Genomic DNA, 18933 nt, shown 5'->3' with positions numbered 1-18933 from the left:
ACTTGTGTAATGCGACATGTGCAGACATTGTACGAATGCTTGGTTTAGAGTCACTTAAATCACACGAATAGGGATTCACCAGTGAATTCTGTGTTATGTTTATTTTTACACGGATTGCTATTTTACGTTATTAAAAATATATTTTATTTTATTTTATGTTATTAAACTAGCTATTTTTTTTAGGTCTTATGCATCAGAGTTAACTCTAGAGACATTGAAGAGTGTGGTTTTTCTAGCCCCCAACTTAAAAAATATTAAATTAAAGCTACTTCTATCATATAAACAAGTCTTCACAAACTATTTATCTGTGTATAATTACAGTTTTAAGTTCGATATTTAAAAGCTCTTCTTACCATAATTTTTTAGAATAAATATAGAAGAAACATGTGCTTGGGGAATCCCCTATTATGCTATCACGTATTTCTAAAGTTCATCTATACAAAGTATGTAAAGATCTATACATAGATTGACTAATCAGTATGTAAATCGTTATTACAAGATAAACGAACAAACTGTTAGCTATTCAAAGATTGCATAATTTCACTTTCTGTGCCGAGTTTGCTGATGTAGCAATGTTTGTTCCAATATTCCAAACATAATTAATATTATGAGTGTGACTCATTATTGTGGAATAAGGAAACATTTTTATTTATTTCTTAATTAAATTAGATTGATAAAATGTATAAAATGTAGAATATTAAAAGGGATAAAATGTAGAATATTAAAAGTATTTGATAGGTCATTTAAAAAAGAAACTAAAAAATATTTCAAGAAAACAAACCTGTAGGTCAAAGCAATTGAGTTTCTGTTTGACTTTTGAATGTTTGAATGCGAATCGTTAATCGATGTGTTATCTAATATCGTGCACACGAGCAATTAACGATAAAAATATATTAGAAGTATTAAAAAATTATAATTAAGCAATGTTGTGTCTCATATTATTATTTAGGATCAAATTCATCTGCTTCTAATTATGCCAGAATAAAAGCATACTCATCATATAAAAACAAAAACTGAATCTTGAGAAACAACAAATGATCATTAACATAGTAAATCACAATTTGATTATTACGATCGATCATTCCTTGACAGAAGGTTTTATCGATGAGTAGCCATGTTCGGAGTAAAAATGCAATCGTTGTAATAATAAAAAATTAATTACTGTTATCTTCTCTTCTCCCTTTATTTTGAAACGTCACGGTAGCTAATTATTCCATTAATTGCAATACTTCATTCGTTCCATTCCAGTCTAGGGAGTTTATATTTAGTCTTAATGAACATGATGAAGGAATTATTCGTTGGGTTAGCGATATTATTTCTATGGACACGTTGGTATTTATTGTTAATCTATTATTTACTTGTCTGAAGCCGAAATTCCGTGACAATGCTGATAATGTCCTGTCACATGACAAAATAGATTTTGATCGTTGGAGTTCGACGTTCGAGTACAGATGTCTGTAGCGATACGTATTCTAAACATTTTAAGGTTTCGCTCGAAGCAATTTGGAAATTACGTACTTCAACGTCTTTATCGCCTAATGCTGTTGTCAGTACGCTAAAAGTTGCGAAATTTTTAAATATATTAATATTTCTGTTAATTCTACTTCAAAATTGCTCTTTTTGGACTCGTATATAAAAATAGACAAATTTTCTTCAAATTTCAATGACTTTGCTTTTAAGTGAAATTATGGTATATTAACTTTGTTTAAAATTTTGTTTTATACATAGCATCTTATATCACTTTATCACGGAAAATATTGTCCTATACCCTCTTCAAAATTTTATCTACTAAATTTATGTATTTCTTTCAATACTATCGCAGTAGAAAAAATATTTAAATAAAATCATATTTCCATATTAAAATACTTATGTATATACATATATAATCACCTACAATATTTCTGCACAAATTGTGGTAGAAAACAGAATTTAAGAAAGTAAGGGAAAGTGATGTCATCAGACACGCTTTTCAACCATCCACAAATAGAATTTTGTTAAGATGCAATGCTCATTCGTGTGTTATTTTAAGAAATTTATTATTTATTATTTATATGAACTACTAAAAACAAATGTAATTTCTTAATAATTCCATAAAAATTCCAACATTATAGCTGTACCTAATAAACAGCACAAAAAATTCTGTTTTATATAGCATATAATTTTTCTTACCATAAAAATCGATGATAGAAAGAAATAAAATTACTCTGAAGTTATTGATACACATTTAATATACAATTCCCTTAAGTGAGTTACTAGAATATACCATAAAAGTTAATTATTTATCTGCAATATTACTCATATTAAAGACAATCTTAGTTTCACTGTTGACATTCCTCTAGTTTGCAGTGAATTCCAGAAGCATAAAACTACAATAAATCATAAAATTACTTAACGTACAACTAACTAATTACCTTACTACAACTTCAAACTCCTATTTACTTTCAATACTATTTACAACCCTAAAAACTCCCACGTTAATTTAATTCTTATTTTCCCCTTGTATCAACCAAAACATCAAAACGAATAATAAGTAGCACACCCTAATACTATTTAATATCATCTAAAAATAAAATTACTAAATTTCCTGTAATTATGGCGCATTTCACCTCCCTCAAAAATTTATCCCCAATTTTTCCAAAAAAACTTGCACTGCTGCTGTCCAAAAATTTAAGTGCACCTATTCATTCAAAGGTTCGTTAAAAAAATGTCTTCGACTTCAAAATTAACTCAAAACAATGACATTCCCTGCATTTCAGTTCTACCATTGCAAGAAAATTATTCACAATTGTTTAACTTTCATCGTTTCAAGATGTTTCAATTGTTTAACTTTCATCGTTTCAAATCGCTCCGATTAGTTCACAAAGCGACACCGAACAATTGTACACACGAATCAGCGCCCTTGATTCTCCCGTACCAAGGAACGCGATTCGTTACGCGACATTTTTCTCCGTGCATTTCGCCGTGAATGATGTAACAGACAAGCGAATTATCTGAAGCAATTTTCTGCATCGTTTCGCTCACGAGCGTAATCACGTTGAACAGGTTATAAGCGAGAACCTCGTGTACCTGCACGTGGTTGACATTTTCCGGCATGTGACTCTGGCGCTCCCTCCACCTTCTTCTTCTCCTTCTCCTTTATTTTATGCGCCACTTACACGAGCAACGATGATGCACACCTGTGCATGTTGCAGCGGCACTAACGCACTCTGTAACGCGACTGCTCGTAAATAAACGGAGGTGGACAAGGCACCGCATAAATATAGCTGGGGTGTCGAGCACAGATTACTTTCAAAGTATTCAAATTTATATATACGTATGTATAAAGTAGTTACTATTATTAAGGGCGATTCTACACGCTAAAATAAGATAAATATTAAGAATGACGAAAATGCGTTTGAGGCTTTGTGTCAGGGTTATTAATTGTTAAGGAAATGGTTAAATATGTCTGAAATATGTATGTCTGACTTGGGACTTGTTATACTGCTGACGTGTACCAGGCAGGCCAGACAAAGCGTCGTCAGTAGATTAGGTACGTTCAAGTCAGACACGCTTCAAGAGTTTTGTATTTTTAGTGTTTTCTTAATAGTTCCAAGCACAATTTCGTCATTCTCGATTTTCTGAGACCTGTTATCTGTTTAAATTTCTTGGATCTCGAGATTTCAATGCTGGAACGCCCGATGAGGTAGCATTACGTCATTTAGAAAGTTACAGTTGGTAATTGATGACGTAGTATGATGTTTTCTTTTTGAAATTTAAAGTTGAGAACCTGTGACGTACATATTGATAGATGTTGGTATGGCGTTCGTTTTTTGAAATCGAAAGTTGAGAACCTATGATATATAACATAGTAGATGGAATTTGATATTGGTAGCTGATGACGTAGTGTTGCGTCTTTTCGAAGGTTGAAGGTTCCTCGTGGAAATTATATTCAGTTTTTAGTTGCACTGTTATTTGAATGCAGACTGAATTATTTTGGACAATCATTTGAAAATACATTTTTAATAATTGAGTATCTGGTTTCCTAGTGTATTACAACTACAACGTGAACGTAAAACTAACTTCTAAGTGTAACAGTCCTAAAAATAAGATTTACGTTTAAACTAGTTCCTAAACACTTTGTCGAAGTTTTATGCTCTTCCTAAATTACTCTATGAAAGACTCAGAATTACTTTTGACTTCGTTGAGCAAGTGTTACTCCTAACTCTCAGCCAACACACATTTTCCTGTTCAATTAGTAAAATATAATTAATTTCTTTTAACAGAACCACCAAATCGTACTGACATTCGTCCCTTACGAGCCACAGTAAGACCAATCGTGATGTCGTAACGAGACATCGAGTTACTCCATTAATAGCGACTGCAATTACACGGGTCCGCCCATCGACACGAGAATATCCACGAACTCTGCTCGAGTGAGGTTATGACGTAATTCGTTGATGCACGCGAAGCGTTTTGGGTCGAGACATGCACAGGCTCGATTATCGAGCCAAACTGGCAAAAAAAGCAAGCCCGAAAATGGAGGTCGGGAAGATAGAAGCTTACCGAAGGTCGAGACAAGTGTCTTGCTTCTCGATTTGCCTCGAGGAACGGCTGGGACAAAATATTTTGCAGACACGACGACATTGCTGGGGGATGTTATCGAAGAGATGCCTATGGTAGTGACGTGACTTATATTAGTTTGTTGTGTTAGTCTGAAGCATGGGTAACTTCCGTTTCCCTTTCCTTAAAGTTATTTTCGTGTGTTTCTCAAAGGATCTTAATTTACTTTTTGTCTACCTGCAATTATTATTGAAGCATCGTGATGTACATTTGTATTTTTAAGCTCAATCTTGTATCATTGTGAAATTATTCTGTTGATTACTAAACAGTCAAGTTGAAAGTGAAGGATGCTTATTAGGTAATAGAAAGCAGAGCGAAAGTTATGTGTATTTATAGGTCAATTAGTAGCATCATTGTACGAGTAAATTGATACTGATGTTTGTTTATATTCAACCTATATTTTGTATCAAAGGTGACCTTTAAACTAATTTTGTGTTAAAGGATTCGATGCTCAAATTTCAAGACTAGCTTTCAGTAAAGAGAAAACTTATGTGACAAGAGTTATTGTTATATGTTTTCGGAATAGCAATTGTCAAGCTTGACAATGACGTCAGAGTTAAATAGAATGTTTGTCAGGTGAATTCTGAAGCTACATTATTTTGAACTCTCAGTTGTATGATGATATCGAAAACTTTCGTAATGCTGTTATAAAAAATAGAAACTACACAATATTTGAAATTACTTCTTGTACCATTATTAGTTTAACTATTTTATAACTACGTGAAACATAAATAAAGAACTTAACGATAAGTGAACGTGTTTATAGTAACTTCGTATAATTAGCTTAGGAAACTATATTTAATATAATACTTTCACGTTTCGAAACGAAAGTGCTCAATCTATTTCTCAATCTGAAATTTAATAGTCTTACTTTTATTTAATAAATGTTACGTGTTTAACATACGGTCTAAAATTTATATTCGAATAAACGCGAATTAAGTTTGCTAATTGCAGTATTAAAACACACATAGATTATTTAATAAATATTAGCTGAATGTTTAAATAGTAATTTTATGTCTCAACTGTATCCTTAAATCATCTTTTTTATATCGTAGATTCAAGTTTCAAAATTAACAAGACCATTAGTCAACAGTCTACTTACAATCAAACATTTTTATCGTAACCATACAGAAGCGGTTTGCTACTATTGTAAAACCGTATCTACGACTAATATTGTCTTTTTTCTACCTGCAATTATACATTTACATTAAGACTGTCAAAAAGTTCTGTCACTTTTTGTGCCTCGTTTCTTATGGCCTCCAAAATTGCGTAAAGTCTTTTGTTCTGTTTTATTTCTTACAGAATATATTCAAAAGAAATGACGATCGTTACATCACCAGTGTGCAAAAAAATATAAATACATTATAGCATATTGAACAAACGAATCCAAACCCCAGAATATCTTCTCAAATAAAAAAAAGACTTTCTGAAACAAGTCCTCTCAAATTCATCTCCTCTTTCAACATTCTTCATCCACTTATCCTCGTACACTGTGCAAGGCTAACAGGAAGTAGCGTCATCATACTCCATCCATCCATCATGAATGGATACCCTACCTATAGCTACTTCATTTTTAAATCCCCTTCTTTTGTTTCAACAATTGACTTCCAAATAACAGGGCCACAAAAAATTCATCACTAATTTACAAATAAAACTACATAAACCAAGTCACATGGAGCCAGCGAAGTATTCCTTTGTCCTGCAACACTTCTTTCCCTGTAGCCCCACATGGTATCTCAGCCTACATAAAATAACATATGCAAATCCTGAGACTGAATCTGAAACTGCACTCAAGAACGAGCTCATTAAAACCGATCGATATCGCCAACCATAGAATTCCGCGTGTCGTTTCCCAGCCAGTGATATCATTATCACTGTTTACTACTTAAACAGCTGCGGAAAGTGTCGACCGACGCGTCGGAACACTTCATTAGAGAAACGCATCGGCGTCGATTTGGATCAAGGATGCTCGGTCGAAAATAGACACCAGCTTATTTATTAAATCGGTCGTTATTTGTTAAACGTATCCGGCAAAATGGCCAAGTCAGCTTCCGCTCTGTTTCGACACGTCTTCTCTGCATAATCACGTGCTCCCAGGGCGTTCGGCTTCGTTAATATCGGACACACACGCGGTCGCGAACAACGCACGAAATCACGGGCCGACCTTAATTAGAACCTGGATTTTAATTGGCTCGGCATCCGGGCACGAAAGATCGCGCGCCAACTGTGGCTGCGTGCAATTCACGGCGTCCTTCATCGACCTTACTGCCCACCACCTTGCTCGGCTGTTCACTTTCACGTATGGTTGCGCGCCTACAGCCTCGACGAGCGCACGTGTCGCGGCCAACAACCAGATAGAGGACGACCTGTTTACTGACTTCACCCACCGCCTGTCGGATCCTCGTGCCATGTCCTCGAGGTTCAGAATTTTCGCGAAAATTCTGGAGGTCTCATTTGGAGTTTTGATAGGGAGTTTATGGAGGTCTTTTAGTGGGGGTCTAAAATTGATAAGAAATGTACAGGGAAAAGGGTTTTAGGAAAGAGAAGGGTGTTCCTTTGCTTTTTGGATAGTCATATTGAGGTATGATAAGAAGTAGAATAGCTTTTTGTGTTTTGAGTGAGGATTCTGCGTGGTATCTAGCAATTTCGGTTTCAGTTTGCTGGAAGAGTAATGTAGATGAAAAGTCGAAAGGTTTGAGATGTGTGTAAAAGTAGATTCTAAAAGTGTACAAAAGCAACACTCTGGGAATACTATGTTTTAGTGGATATTGTAGATAAATACTCACTGCTATTGTTTTAGTATTTCAATTTAATATTTTTATTTACTTATTAATATTGTTTTAATAATGTAGGATGCATATACACAATTTTTTATTAGAGATCTGCAGAACCCCAAGACAGAAGAAAACATACAAGTTATACAAACACAGAAACAAAAACATACATCCTAAAATTGAATAACAATACGGCAAAAGACGTTAAATTTAAACACCTCCTTTTATTTATAACTAACAGATTAAGTCATTAAACAAACACGAGCGAACTCGAACAAAGAAAATTGTCCACATGACAATAGAATTTGTTATCGGCATGCCCCTATCTCTGACAAGCTAAAATGTTAAAAGATTAATAACCTGAAGCTTATCAGGAATCCTCTTCAACGATAAAATACAATTCGCTCGAAATGCCATATTTGTATCAGACTCTGTTTTTCTAGAAAGGAATCGAGCCCACTTCAAGCGAGACTGATTCAAAATAAATGACGAGAAAAAGAGGATGAAGAGACGCACAGCCTGCGTCCAAGAATTTGGAAGACACCAAACGTTTGCCAAATATTTCACACGATTATATAACTCAGCCTACGCTGAATTCGGTTCAAACTTGAGTAAGCTATCATTCGTAATTACTCAACGTCCGCGACATTTTTTTACGAGCTTTTGCTGACTTAAGTAAAGCCATCAGTACCGTTCACTTTCACGTTTTCATAACATGCTCAAAGTCACGCACGTGCGTCGAGTGGTCACGCAATGCTCGTGCCCACGTAGGGGCAACAAATAAATCTAGGATATTGATTATCTCAGCGATCGCCGCCACAATAGGCATTTCTTCAGGTAGTTTATCGCTTTCATTAGCAGCGACCGCAAAAGGATCGCGCGACCATCGAGAACTGCGTCGTAAATAGAGCATATCGATGGCACGAAGCCTCGAGAGCTTAACATTGATGGAATTCACCGTTTGTATTCCTAAGAGAAAACAGAATCGACCGATTGTATCTGTGAACGAGAAAATTAAGATCCACTTGTTTCACAATAGAGTGGGCTGAATTGTTTGACCAGGACTGAGTGCTGCGTAGTATAATCTTTGAAATGGCTGACATTTATATCTTAACTTTTGGAGTACTACGAAGAGGCAGAGAAATGGAGTTATTGAATTAACCCTGAGTTATTAGTATTTTCGTATGCATATTTTATGTTGTTTCTGTTGCAGCTGCATTATTTTAAAAAATTTAGGTCATATTCAATCATCCAGGGAATACTTCAGATAATTTTAGAATAAATTTAGAAGATAGAGCAAAAAAACTATGAGACTCCACACTAGTAAGAAGTAAATTCTTTGAATGCTGAGTACCTACAATTTTAATATTTTATTCTGAAATCAGATGACTTATTTACCACGTTTCATCCACCGAGTCCTTAATTAATTCTCTTTGTTATACATAATATTGCTTCATGTTATAGTTATTTACAGATACACTGGATTGATTTAACGTTATTGTAAAGAAAAAACTCTGGATGCTTACACAGTATTCCATGTGCATCTGTACGTGTAAAATAAGACACCAAAAAACATGATAACTCTGACTGAATAGAAAATCATAGCTCATAAATAGGAGACATAATGGCTTTGAAACAGTTGAAAGCATAAAAAGAACCATGTGATAACTACTACTAAAATTAAAAGTACTATTTACTTACAATACATATACTTGACGAGTAAATACATTCTGTTAGACACTCTTCTGATTCCTCAATCCTGAGAAACTAGGCGCCCGTATATTTAACTCGAAACTAGATCAGTTCATCAACTGCCACTGAGCCTAATAGAAATGTTTCCTGGAGAAAGTTAGCGGATATTGTCAAGCCCCGCCCAAATTCTTAGCAACTGTGTTATCCAAAGTTGGAAGACTGACTATTTCTGAATAGACAGTGTGATCTTTTGCATCCTTCGCGTGTACTAGATTACGAGTCTTCAGCATAAAGCCGCGTTTCCACATGTGTTACACGTGAATCAAAATTTGAAACAGAATATCTAACACGTAAAAGAAAATCTTAAAGAATATATTAGCTGGAGCAATAATTCAAAATATTATGATAAACCATGAGGTGAAATTAATTCTATGAACATGAAACGTGTATACAGTGACTCACAGATTGCTTCATTGCCTAGTCTAAAATTTGATCAACTGTGAAAACTATTATACTGTATACTGTATTTTAACACAAATTTTCTCTATAAGAAAACTGAGAAATCCTATAATATGATGAGATGATTTTTGAAATAAAATGAAAATTAAAAGGAAAGTAAAGATAAGTAAATGAAATTAGAAAATTAAGTTAAATCCTTTTCTTCTTATCTCAGCAAATTCATCTCTGAGAAGGTTAATTTCTTATTTTTAATGTCTATTATTTACATTTTTTAGGTCAATCTTTTTAATTAATCGAAATTATTTTGAGAAATTCTAGTAAACATTACCGTGGCACAATGCATGTTATCAGTATGTATTTAATAGTGACGTAGAAAAAGATGAGAATCTGTTCGAAATTCAGAGTAGTGAGGACAATAGCACAATCTACTATCATTAGGAGAATGGAAACCTAACCAAATCAATCCGTCTTTAGCAAAAGTCACGAGACCAGAAATTCAGGAAGGCAGTCGTGGTTTATCTAATTACGAAACACAAATTCGCAAGACTTTAGCTCATACTACGTCTTCTATGTCACGTGTTGCGCACGTGAGGACAGAACTTAAGAACATAGCTACGATTTACAACCCATAATTAGGCTCTAAGCTGAACGTTATCGTTCCACGATACTAATAAAAATCTACTTGAAAAAACGTTTCGATAATCCTTGCTGCGTGCCAGAAACCGTCGAGCTTCCTCGTAAAAGTATTACATTGCATGTATCGTTAACCAGGAATAGCCAGACACGTGGATCGATACGACGACGACCGACAAATTCGATATAAGTCAATATCCCTTTGAGAACCGTCGAACATTGGCACGCGGCGCTGGCGTGATTTCGAATCGAGTCAAACCGTCGCGTCGACGTCGTTCAATGACGTTACTCGACGGTTACCTGATTAGCCGTTTTCCCTTGTAAGCTGTGATTCATCGAAACAGAATAATCGAGCGGAAATGTCGAAGGTGTTACGATGAGAAGGTTTCACGCCTTTCTGAATCCTATGATCGCATGTATTCGGAATGATAAGTGGTAGCAGAAATATGCACACGTGCAGTGCTTCTTCGATACAGGCTCGCGACTCATTCACGATTTTATAGCGAGGGACAGGTTTTTAAAGTCTATTGTTATACGTGATGGCCCATTTTGATTTTATTGAAGATGTGAGAGATAGTGCACGCTATTGAACGAATGTTACCAAAGAATATACAAGGAATTCTATAACAGATGTTACAGATTTTGAGGGGTGATTCTACGTGTTGAAATAAGACGAAAATGGAAATAGATGAAATTGCATTCCAGGCTTCGTTCTTGCTAACTGCTTTAAAAGACGCATAAAATAGGCGTGAAACGTGTCTGACTCGAGACTTATTCTAGTGATTTCGTTGCGCTTGACCTAATCCACGCGGGCAGTAGAATAAGTGTTCTAAATCAGACCTGTTTCGTTTGAATTTTAACACGTAGAAGTTCTTAAATTTTAAATTAAAACGACCTAAAATTTCTGACAACTGTTGTTGAACACCCTGTATAACAACGAGTGTATAACGAGAGAGTACTATACTGTGTTCAAAATGAACGTACCAAGGAATGGTATCAATTAATGTAAACACGATCGCCTTTCATTTTCTCTGATCTGAGAGAAATCACAATTTTTATTCTCAAATATTTCTGTAACTTGACTATTACGATGTCTGACACGTGTTTATTCTACTGTTCGATTGAGTTTACAACCACAGTATATTTTTACTACTGGCTGTTCTAAAAAAGAGTCTAAATCCACTCGCTATATTTGCATTCTATAGATACAGCTTGGTCGTGAAACCTTTACCGAGCCGTTTTTGTGAAATAAAAGTGGTTAATTTATTTCCAATAGTAGTTCATAAAATTTTATAGTACAAAAACTGATGTTATTTTTGAGCTCTGTCTCTATGACTTCGAAATATAATTTGACGTCATGGTTCGGTGGCATTACGCATAATTTAAGAATCTCGCTATTTTTGTACAAGTGAGCATCAGCTTGGTAAATTTTTCTGCAAATTACGACGCTAAACGAAGTACTTTTACATACAATGAATAATGTATATAAAAAGGCTGTTCAAATATAGAAAATTTTTTGAAGCTCTAGGATAAGTCTTTACCGAAATAGTTTCTTTGATGAGATAAACCGTGTTTTAATCAATTTTCAATTTAATTAATTTTAATCAATTTTCTAAATTTCAATGTGAATATTTATCAAAATATTTGTATATTTTCTGATTTTTTATTTTTAAATCCAATATTAATTTTCATATTTTATCACAAGACACTCCTTCAAACCACAGCATAAACTATTAACTAGACAATTTTAAAAACTATAATTTTACTGTTTTCAAGCCTACATTCTACTCTTCCAATTTCACTTTTACCAATCCATTTATCAGAATTTGCAACCTAGGCAATAAGTTTACCACTAAAAAAAACTTCCTTACATTTAAGACTAGTGCTATGAGATCACTATCTACTAAGAATTCATAATTTCAAGTATCATTATCTTTTGTTCATTTTTACACCATGTATATCTACGCAGTTATATCCATGTAGTTTGCGTGTACATTGTAATCCACATTCTCAAATATGTTCATCCAAAAGATATTCTTCCATCGAACAAAAGAAAAAAAAAGAAAGGAAAAATTGCACATTTTCAGCAGTTTAATTTTACTCGAAGAAAATATTAAAAAAGAATGTCTACTCGCAGCGTTTCGATAATAAGAAACTTCCTATCGTCGCCTTGGCCGACACGTGTGCCGATAACGAGCTAGACTGACTGCCACTGTCAACAGAACGACACGTGAATAGCAACGAACATTTCGTGTACGTGCATCGTGACGATATGCAATCGTGCGTATCGATAATCTCGCGGCACTGAGCGCGATGTCGCGAGCTCAATTAGGAAGGCTGCGCGAGTTCGAAGGTGACGACAGGGGTCCTCTTGTGCCTCCTTATCAGCCACGTGTGGTCCACATAATACGATCGATCGTCTGCAGCGTGTTACGTGCGATTCGGTACCTAGACGCGCTCAGTCGTGCAAATAGAAAGTCACGATGCATAAATGCGCGGCGGAGTCGCGTCGCATGCACGCGCACGTGTACGTAACGGGTGACCGAAAAAGAAAAATCTACGTGACGATCCGACCACTGACGCAACATCGACGATTCACCGCGGTTTCTACAGGGATTTGCGTGTCGCGTGACGTCTAGGTAACATGCGTCCTTTTCTCTTTCCCTTTTCATGAATATTTCATTATTTCGAACGCCGCTTTGTTTTTTCTTCCTTTTTTTACGGATGTAAAATGACATCAGTGGAAATTTTATCGGTGCGCTGTTGAATTTGCCGTGAATAAAGTTGGCAGTGGATTATGGTCAATTTTAATTTGCGAGATTTTGTTGCAAATTTAGAATCGAATTTTTTAGTGCTTTTTTTGGAGTTCTGTTATACTTTTGGTCACAAATCCGTTTGATCAAGTTTGTTATTGGGAAAGTATTGTAAATAAATACTTAAACAAGAGAATAACTCGAGATTTATTTTTAGAAAAATGGATAATAAGTATTTTAATAAGATTAGAGAATGTCTGACAAATGGCTGACTCATTTCACTTAACAAACTTAACTTCTATTTTATACATGATGTCCGTTTTGTAAGAAAATGGTTATAAAGTAAGAGATGGTACCGATTCTAATGAACCATAATATAAACAGTAAGATACAGTACGGTGATAAATAATTGAACATCGAAGTTTATTTACGATACGTTATTCTACTTAAAAAAGAAAAAAAATTCCCAATGTTTCATAACAAGGGAATTGAATATTCATTATATTTATAAAGTCAATTCCTATTTTAACTAATGCTCGAAATGAGTAATCGTTAATAAATTATGTTCAAAAATACGTTATCGATATGGAAGTGATAGAAATATGTAATTCAACAGATGAATCACCCTATACATATTCTACCTTTTACAGAGCTAGCCACTCAAAAATTAGGATAAGCGAGTTCGAGCGTTTGTAAGAAAATACTCAGGGACATATTCTATTATTTTCAATTATGTTTAATTTGTTAACTCTCAATAATATTATACCAATGTTAACAAAGAGGTAGTTTCTACACATAAACCCACTCCAAATTCATAACAATTTTTATAACTAAAAGTAAACAACTTTAATGATTCCTCTCAAATCCAGCAAAACTCTTTCTCAAAAATTAGAAATGCATTTTCAAATATTTCATTCTGCATTTTCAAGCAATATTTCATAGAAAGTTAACTGACGAATCTCACTGTCAATGACATCATTTTATTGCTCTAAATACGATAAGGCTCCAGACTCGGTAGAAAAATATGAGGAGTCATCGTTACAATTGATTCAGTGTAATTAACTAGGAAATTTCAAAGGAAAGAATTCAATTAGACTCGACATGTAACTAGGTGATTACATCGGGATTGTCTTCGTTCACGCTGCTAATAATAGGAGATTTTTGCTTCGTGACTGCCGACGCCAGCAGATACGCCATAAGGAAAGTCCGATCGCGATTCTTGCAAAGGATCATCTGTTTAACCATGTTGCGGAACACGTGACTGACTTCGAGCAGTAAATAAATCGATACGAGGAAAGAGATTAGCCAGTATACGGGATTTCACAGTCTATCCATTTTTTACGACTCGACAATCCACTTTAGATACCTCTAGTTTTAGAATTACCAATTAGCAAATTAATTAAAGTATGTCTATTTCTAAATGACTATATCTAATGAAATCGTTTTGAAACGAGAATTCAATAGATTTAATTTTATTAAATTTATTATTAGATTTTTCTTAATTATTAGATTTATTTTATTAAATTAAATTTAAAAAAAATTAAATTCTCCAAACACCAAAAATTAGATTTTATAGAGTAAGAAGAATACTATTTTAACATAAGATTTATCGCTGAATGTCATTTTTATTTATTTATTTATTCTTTAGAATAGAAAAATTCTATAACTATACTTGAAATAAGAAGGGTTAAACATTAAAGTCGTCAGAATAAACGAAACAAAAACAAAACAGAATTAAATAAAAATATGCTTAAAGAAATTATAAATTCAATACTGATAACAAATTCTAACGCTACCATGAAACAAGCAAGAAAATTCAATTTTTAACACTTACTATCTTCTTCATAACCAAGTTTTAATTACTGATAAAAATACAAGTGTTCTGTTTCGAAAACAATTCAACCCTTCTCCAATTTGATTGCAAAACCAATACGAAACTATCACCTTACACGTGTTCTCATTAAAACGCTTCGACCTCATGAACGAAGACTATACACGAGACGATAGTTATCAGAATCTCTTGTAAACATTGCGAAACGAATTCCCCTTTTCTTCAAAACAGTATCACACCATCGTGCGTTCCAAGAAACGCCACAGGCTAAGTGCCCCACTATCACGATCCTCCGATTAATCACGCACGTGCAGGGCATTCGATTTCATTCGATTGCGTAAAATCGGCGCCCGAAAGTCCCTACGAAATTGCACAGTTATCGAGATATCGGCCAGCTGGGGTGATAAAAGGTCAGGGATGCAGAGTGGAATAATACACCTCGTTTTCAATCACAATGCTCGGGCAACTGAAAGGGAACCTTCGCATGAAAATAGAACTTCAACGCGCCATTCAAGCGTAAGCTATCTACCATTTAACGAGAGCTTCAAGTTCAATTGCTTCACATTGATGAATCAGTTGTTGCGTAATGATTGCTCGTTGGATTTATGGATTCTCTGGGTTAAGCGATCTAAACTTGGCGCATTGTCCGTGACGTAGATAACATTTTGGGAGATTTCAAGCCCGTATTTTGCGAGGAAAGAAGTGATGCAAGCTTGAAGTCACGAAATTCTTGGGAAGAAAAAAGTGTGATATGGTTGAGGAAAGAATATCTTATGTTGCTATTAAAAGGGAATCTCTAGTTTAGGTAAGAAAATTGGATGATGAGATCTAAAAATGGTCCTAGAAATTTTAAACTCTGCAGAATTGATTAAATTCATGATCCAATTGTAATGATATCATGCGAATAAGAAAATACAGTTCTTTGATAGTCTGAGCAGTGCCTTAAAAGTATCATAATTTATACACTATTTTAAGTCTTTACCGAATGTCTGCAGATACTCAATGTATAATCACTAATCGTTTAAATGCCACCACAATCGGTCAAAACATTAATATTACTTGCAAATTTTCATAGAATCTTTACTCCTAATAGATTTATTACAATTTTCCTTATTCCTTGAAATTATCCTCGCATTCTATTTCTCATTGAAGAACAAATTACCAACAAATATATGTACTCAAAAAGTGTCTCTTAAATTTATTACTAGTATCTCCAGTCGTAAGATTATACCCAGTAAATCCATTTCAATATTCTCAATTTCAATTAAAAAACTTAAAAAAACTTCACCTTGCATACACAAGAAATCGATCCTTATTTTGTTCTATTTTCAAACTGGTACCAAACTTTTACTCCCAAGCAAAAACCTCGCATATGGCCCCATTTGCCCATATGCAGCACCACGTCCACAAATTCTCGACATTCGCCAGCCGAAGCGACGAAACGCCGTGTCATCGATCGCGAAACCATCAAGTAGAAAATTACGTCACAGGTGAGGCATTTTCGTGGGCTTTCGAGTTTTTTCCTCGAGCCCAGGGGAAACGGACAGCCATCGACAGACGCCTCGAGGAAGCGAGGGACAGGTAAGGCGAGCGATCGAAGAGGTGGAGGGGCAATCAGCAGAACTGCTGGCACGAATCGGCAAGTCAGAAGTCACGTTGCTCGACACGCGCTTCGAGCTTGGGCTCGATGTAGGTTAGTATTTTTACGCGACGACCCGGTATGTACAAATACGGTGGAACTCGAGGTGCGCGGAGCTAAACAATACGGTGCATGTGACCGACCGTGCCACGTCCTAGTCCCCCGTCACTTTTATTATTCTGCTAACGATGCAATGCGGCCAACCTGTTAACGGAAGGACACTGGTTAACCCCGCGTAACCCCGATCTTTTCTTCGCTTGCGAAAACGAGATTATGCGACAGGTAAACGGTGAACGCCGATCGTTCGATAGAAATTGGTAATTAACCTTTCCTGTGCAATCGAGGGAGGGAAAGGAATATGAAACGATTGAGTGATAGGCGCAGTTTGGTGAGATTCTGAACCCTTTCACCGCCACACCATGGTTGATGGCGATGGTCCCACTATGTTCACTGTTCTTGTGAAATACACGATTTACGTGGAAAAGAGGATTGGCAATATAGTATGAATATTTCAAAAGTGACACAATTTGAAAAACGCGATGTTTGAAGTGTTATGAAGCAATTTGATTAACAGAGCTCTCTGTCAGTCGTGAAACTTTTGTTAAGGTAAATGTTCCAGTAGCCGACCATGTTTCAGTACCTGGACATTAACGCTAATTTGATTTAATTTGAGCTGAAATTTGTATGTACTCGATAAAAAATAATACCTAGAGAACAAGAAATATATCATAAATTAGAATATTCAGCTACTAGAATACAATGCAAGCGTTGGACACGGATTTTTAGGTCAATATTTTTACTTAAAGCTTGGTCAAATGAGCGTTGACGTCGAATTTGATAAATGATTGTAGTTGTGTCTTTGTTATTTTCAACTAGGAAGACAAGGAAAGATACTGTTACTGGGATATACAGTTTCGCCACCTTATGTGGGACACCCTGTATATCTTAAGCGTCTAAGTATTGGGACACTTACCTTAACTGAACTTTAAAATTAGTGTCTATTCAAAGAATTCTTCAAATATACACTATAAGTTATTTGACTAATATCGATAAAATTACTTAACTATTCTTTAAAGGATTAATATAAGTGAGATCAATTCTTTTAGATAATTCTTCTTCTTTTTTTCCATATTATTCGTTTAGTAAATAATTTGTTCTAAGCTGAAATACTTTCCGACTTTTCCTGAAAAACATACTGTTTCGAGTTATGTCATTTTTTAAATACATGTGGAATATGAGCCTCCCAGATGTCAAACAGGTTTTCGTAAAACAAGAAGTATGGAAAACTAATAATCATAAATAATGTATTTTAACATTCAGCTAGATGTGGACGAACAAAGTGACATAATTAGTGATTTATTTAAGAGATGAACAGTGGTGTTGTTGAGATGTAAAATTTGTAAGAATTAAAAGTGTTGAATAATCGTAGAAATGAATCGTTCGTACATGAATTACTGAACGTAATTTTTAATTTTTTAATTTTAATCGTTAATGTTCTTAACAGTATGAGAATCTTCAGTGATTTATGGAAGGATCTTTCAAATGAAATTATAGGAAGATATAATATATGAGCGTGTAACTCTTAAGTCACAAGATCTTATGGAACGATAAATCACTTGTTGAAAACATTCTTGAAATAAGAAGGAAGGAAACTTACTTGATGAGAAAATAATTGCAGCCAAAAAAGTAAATGTTGTTATGTTTTTATACAGTCATCAAGTTGAAAGGCTCTTGTTGCATCGTAACAGGAAAATTCTTTAGACTTATAGAGTATTTAGCAAGGATTCAAAGGGTAATAAAATGAATGAAAATGTTTAGTGAATATACATAAAATAAGTCGAGAAAGCTATTCTTTCAAAACTACAATATTTTTTATCTATATCTTTTGCATGTAGCATGTGAACGAATGGACCCATTAACGTATGACTAAATTGCTGGTCTCTGCAGCGCAGGAATGTTCTACTTGTTATGGAATGGAAAGCATACGTACATAAAATCTAAAAAAAAAAAACATTAATATAAGCTTAAAATTATTAAGTGTAGGCTACTATTAAATCTAACAGGAATAATTTCTTGATCTATAATTATCACGAATTTTTTAATTGGTTCGAATATTATCTATTGTGTAAGTTCTGAACTTTTATCTTCAATAGATAAAATGAAACATCACATGTTAGAATCGTGCAAAAACGTTTTAAAATGAAGCAATTCTCCATCTATTACTTATAGTACACTTATTTTTAACTCGTCTTTACAGGAGAGAAACTAACATTACTTTGCATAAATATCGAATTTTAAATTGTATATTAAACATTGTCACAGCCCAGTTCTAATGATACATCTTTCATAAATTAAACTTCTAAATAGTAAAACCCAAAAACCTGAATTATCATTAAGATTATTATTTAATAGTACAAACGGAGTAGACAACCTTTTGTCTAGAAGCAATTATTTATTTACAGTAGTAAACAATAGGCGTATATACAAACTGAAACGAAAGAAAAAAATGATAAAATCTGATTTCCAAAAGACAACTTATTTACTTTTCATACT

General features: G+C 34.4%; 1 protein-coding gene across 1 annotated transcript in view; it reads right to left on the bottom strand.

Annotated features, from left to right (window-relative positions):
- Cwo (transcription factor cwo) overlaps positions 1-18933 on the bottom strand; it is a 73543-nt gene that overhangs the window by 34942 nt on the left and 19668 nt on the right. The gene's annotated exons all lie outside the window — the stretch shown is intronic.

This window comes from Calliopsis andreniformis, chromosome 1, assembly GCF_051401765.1.
Source record: "Calliopsis andreniformis isolate RMS-2024a chromosome 1, iyCalAndr_principal, whole genome shotgun sequence".
NCBI lineage: Eukaryota > Metazoa > Arthropoda > Insecta > Hymenoptera > Andrenidae > Calliopsis > Calliopsis andreniformis.
Note: the sequence above shows the minus strand (reverse complement) of the source record. Positions and strands in the feature narration are given on the sequence as shown.